Source organism: Hyalella azteca, unplaced genomic scaffold (assembly GCF_000764305.2).
Source record: "Hyalella azteca isolate HAZT.00-mixed unplaced genomic scaffold, Hazt_2.0.2 contig5, whole genome shotgun sequence".
Classification (NCBI taxonomy): Eukaryota; Metazoa; Arthropoda; class Malacostraca; order Amphipoda; family Hyalellidae; genus Hyalella; species Hyalella azteca.
The window spans coordinates 114,127-119,432 of record NW_025930368.1 but is presented as its reverse complement, the minus strand read 5'-3'; positions in this window follow the sequence as shown (position 1 = coordinate 119,432).

The following is a 5,306-nucleotide window of genomic DNA, read 5'->3' as shown; positions in this document are numbered from 1 at the left end:
AAGTTCACACCACACTGATTCTCTAGCTGATTGATGCTCTGCAGATAACTTAACTTGCTGGGCCCCATAAGAGGTTCTAACCCACAGAGCTACACCTCTACTGCACTGCTCTTCATTTAAGTTATGAAAACAATCAAAACCTGGCAGCTGAAATTCAACAGGTACAATTTTCCCCCCGTGATTTTTAGGAAGTGTTTCTGTAATACAAATAATGTCTATACTCTCGTTTGCGATCACAGTTAACAGTTCAATTTTTTTGTTCAAAACGGAATCCGAATTCGTGTAAAAACATTTTAAAACTTTTTGTGCACTTTCACTTTGATGTATGCGGTTACTCCCTACATTATTTACAGGCCTTAATCTACGGACATCATTCCTACTAATTACTTGTCCTCCTTCCTCCTCTGACTGTCCTTGAGCAGCCGGTGTTGTCTTGGCAGCTTGGAAGTGATTGACCTGATTTTCCTTGCCTTTCCGCCTGATTCTCTCCTGCCACTTCTTGCGAAAAGCCGCCCTCTCTAATTAAGGGGGTGGAATCTTTCTTTACAAAAACTGACTTGTAATCAGCGGATTCACCAAGCTTTCTCGCTGTTTTCAGCACGCTCCAGACCTGAGCAGAATCCTTTACAGTCACCAGCAGAGGTCTGAAGATGTTGCCATTAGTATCCTTCGAGCGTAGCCTCTTGCAAGATATAACATCAATCGATGTGTTGAGTACCTTGCTGCAACAGTCTAAGTTGAGTACCTTGCAACAGTCTAAATACTAAGTTTCGTTCAAATCTGTTCAGTAGTTTAGAAAAAGTTTCGTGATTACTGCGAATTTAAAGACGAATTGCTGTTTAAATCACGAATGAAGGTGAATTGAAAAAAAAAACTCGCGAACGAAGGCGCAATCGAAAAAATTTTCACGAGCTAAGCATTACCGTTCGGTAGTTAGGACTTTGAATTCAAAATTTCGTTCGAATCTGTTCAGTAGTTTGGAATAAATTCTTGATCACTGAATTTCGGCCCGTATTGCCATATAACTATGGCAAAAATAAACGATGGCAAAATTCAAACAATTTTCACGAGCAAAACATTATCGTTAGATCCGAACGAATACGTGTACCAAGTTTCATCGAGTTAAGTTCATTAGTTTGAGAGATATTCCTTGATCATTGAATTTGGAAATTGGCCGCGAGTCCGGCCGGTAATTCGTCCGAGACGTAAACCAGGAGAGGTTAAAAAAATATAACTTAGTACTCACTGCGATGAGTGACAGAGATGCGCATTTTCTCGTCGACGAAAACTTGAGGTCACGGACAGACTGACGGCCAGACAGACAGACGGACATGGCGAGCACAATAGTGCATTTTTTCCATGTATGAGAAAATGCGCTAAAAACAGATCTGGGCGAATAAAACCATCGCTTGGAGCCATGTGCTGCACGTGTAGTGAACAAATCGTCAAACAAACGTTGGAACTTTTGACATTGACTTCAGACTACCGCCCCCTTATCGCCCCCTACCGCCCCTCCAAACGCCCTCTTCTTCCTCCCCCAAAATCTTTCCACCGCCCCTAGGGGGCGATATCGCCCACTTTGGGAACCACTGTTCTAGATCTTATTTACTTCGCCGATATCTAGCTTGACGATAATTAGCCAAATTGAACACTTATATTTTTTCCCTCTGTTTGGAAAATTTTGACTATTTTATTTTCCTGTGTTTGATTACATTGTCACTTTTTCCTTTTTTTATCACAGTGTCGCATTTCTCCCCCTTCGCTCAACATAAGCAAGCCAAGGAACCTCTGGTCATCTTACTTTTGCTTATTTACGTACATGCTTGCATATTGCATTTATCTAACATTTCGGGGTTGATCACTTGTTGCGGCTAAGCAGATAGCTTTTGGTCCGAATAACGGACTCCAGTACCTTAGTTGAAATTTTATTTCGTTGCTTGTTTTTCCCTTTTTCACATAGGTGACTTGTGAAAACATTCGCTCCACGAATGCATTGGAGACTGGTAGAAGTAGGCAAACGATGCAGCAGGCAGCCAGTTCTATGAATGGAAGATAATTTTCAAGATCAGTGAAATAGGGTCGCCTGCCGAAGACCACCATTGCCCTGGATGTAATGGACCGTCATGATTCCTGCCTTCCGGAACGTAGCCTTCAACACTTCAAGCCGTCCGTATCTAGGCCGTGGGTCGAACCTGCCCTCGGTCGAACGGCCACTTGTCGAAGGACGATAAATTTTGGAACAGAACTATGCTATCTGAAACCCAACCTCAGATGCGGTGAACGTAATATTACGTAATTTAACGATGCCCGGAAGTCATATTCGATCTGCGGCCTGGTGGTGCATGGCAGGTTCTTTGCGAGGCCGGAGGAAGATAAAGCCTAGTGGTTCACGGCTGAGTGGTGGATGTCCGGAGATATCCAAGGAGTTCGATTCAGGGCTTATTGGTGCACAAAATGGGTGGTGCACGGCTGCACTCCCGTGAAATATTGAATGGCACCCCAGAATTCAAGTGTCACTCCAATATGTTATAAGCGGCACACTAGAATTCAAAACCACCAAACAAAAATGGTGGAGCTTGCGTCGCAGAGATCGGTTGGACAACCACACACGTCCTAGGCCATATCATCACTGATCAGTAATCAATCAAGGATCATCACTCTCGTGCTTATATTTCACTAATCACTTTTGTCGAATGGTAACAATTAGATTGGGGTTATTTCATCAAGCGGTAAACTTGCGGGTGCAAAAATGGCGGGAAACCTCTAGTCGCGCCGCTCCGAAGGGGGAGCGCAGCCGTGCACAACAAATTTTGTGCGCCAATAAGCCCTGAATCGAACGCCTTGGATTTCTCTGGACATCCACCAATCAGCCGTGAACCACTCGGCTTTGTCCTCCGCCGGCCTTGCATAGAACCTGCCGTGCACCACCAGGCCGCGGATCGAATATGACTTCCGGGCATCGTTAAATTACGTAATTTTACGTTCACCGCCTCTGAGGTTAGGTTTCAGATAGCATAGATCTGTTCCAAAATTGATCGTCCTTCGACGAGTGGCCGTTCGAACGAGGGCTGGTTCGACGCTCGGCCTAGATATGATTGTCCAGAAGTGTTGAAGGCTACATTCCGGAAGGCAGGAATCATGATGGTCGATTACATCCAGGGCAGTGGTGGTCTTCGGCAGGCAACCCCTCTGAAGGTAATGAGTGGTAATCTATACAATCCACGCCTACGCTGGAGGAAGTTCAAACTTCTGAGGTGGAACTTAATGCAGTAAATTTGCAATAAGCCAGAAAAATACCAGATTTAGGCAAATATGCCGAAATACCAGATCTAAAATTTTCATACCAGATACCTTCTGAAAAGACCAGATTTGCGAAATTTGGTATAGAAATATACCATCTGGCAACGCTGACTGGCACCAGTTCTCGTCTTAAAAATTCTGTAAAATAATCTAAATTATCGATTTCATCTGATAGAACAGCGTAATTCCACAACACATCTAATTACAAATATCAAGCAGAATCTGGGGTTAGGTGTCACATCGTAAATATAGGTTCCAAGATTCATCGTCATTTTTGATGAGGGATATTTCGATCGGGGCTGATTAGATGCAGATGATATTTTTAATAACTGTTTTAGCGTTTATTAGGACGTAGGCCTGTCGCCGATTCTTAACATCGCAGAACGTTCACAGCTTGATTTGGTCTCGAACACACAACTCACTGCGGGCTGCGCCCATTCTGCTGTGCTAAACTGCCCGGCCTACTCGCCAATTCTGAACAGAAACAGGTGCACAGAGCTGGGATCGAACTCGCACCTCTCTGCTACAACCTTGGTTCTCATAAACTTAAAACCACTTGGCCACCCTGATGAGTTCTGTTGGTGTGGAGAATGCCTGCCAGTAATTTCTTGCGGCCCACTAGGGAACCACTGTACTGTAATTCTTAGAAACTATTCTTTCCTAAATGGCTTGGGCCTGCTAAACTGATCTAACAGAATTACTGGAGAAAGCTATGTTATTGGAGAAAATGATTATGCTAGTCCGGGCGATGTTTTGTCTTAGATAGGCAAACTTATAATTTATGTTCTCTGACCATCATCTAAAAAGAAAGTGGAAAGGGAACCATATTGGAGAATGGAACCTCCCGAACCCAACCCCAAAAACGCACTGTTTGCTGAAACTAGTAATGGGATCAATCGAAATCACTATTTTTCATTTGAATATCTATAAAATAAATTTTTTTGCAGTTTTTTGGGGCGAGCACGTAGGACCTCTTGGACACTTTTACGGCCGGTCTCCAAGTTTCAGTGAGCCTAAAATATCTTCCTAACTAGTGAACGTAAAGCGGTAAGTTGTTTCAGCACCGCTATAAGATAAGATAAACGCGAAGAGGGATTTAGACCAGAATTAAGCGAGAGATACGAGTGTTAGGAAAGTGTATTCAATTGTAGGTATCAGTAGGTTGCATCTGTTGAATGAATGAAATACAATACAAATTAGGATGAAGTCGATATTAGGTGCAATTAATAAACAAGGAAATATTGCAAGTTTGAGGAACAAATTAGCAGCTATTTAAGGACATACCCCAAACGTTGGAGGACAAGGCTGCAGTGAGGTTACAATTAACTCGACTAACTAACCTAATTAATTTTAATTTTAACCAGGTTTTAACCAGGTTTAACATTGGAGGCCTCTACAGACGTATCTGAATGAAACTTGACAGACGTGTTGGTGATGTTTGAGTGGTGAATTTTTTAGCGAATTTTCTCATTTATTGAAAAAAATGCCCTATTGTGCTCGTTTGTCCGTCTGTCTGACCGTCCGTCTGTCCGTGACTTCACGTTTCCGTCGACGAGAAAATGCGCTCTCTGTCACGCACTGCAGTGAGTGCTGAGTTATATTTTTTCGATTTTGCCTTCGTTTACGAGTTATGCGGCCATACGGTTCAAAATTCGCAGTGAGCCCAATATACCTTATATTCTACTGTTCAAATCTGGACGAAACTTTTAATATACTACCCTAACGACCTAAAATGATGTGCAGGCCTATTGAAATATAAAACGGAAAAATATTGAAAAAAATATATTGAAAATATAAAACGGAAAAACAAGGTATCCGACTGCTGCTTGTGCTCTGCCACAAAGCAAACAGTTATAATTTAATTCCAGAACAGGAAGAGCAATTCATGGTTGAAGTAATTGATGTCCCAGCTGGCGAGTTGCGTTCTGGTTCGCCTTTATAGAAGCTGAATTTGGCGTCTCTCAACACCGCTGCTTGCAGTTGCAGACTTGCAGCGGCTGCGTCAG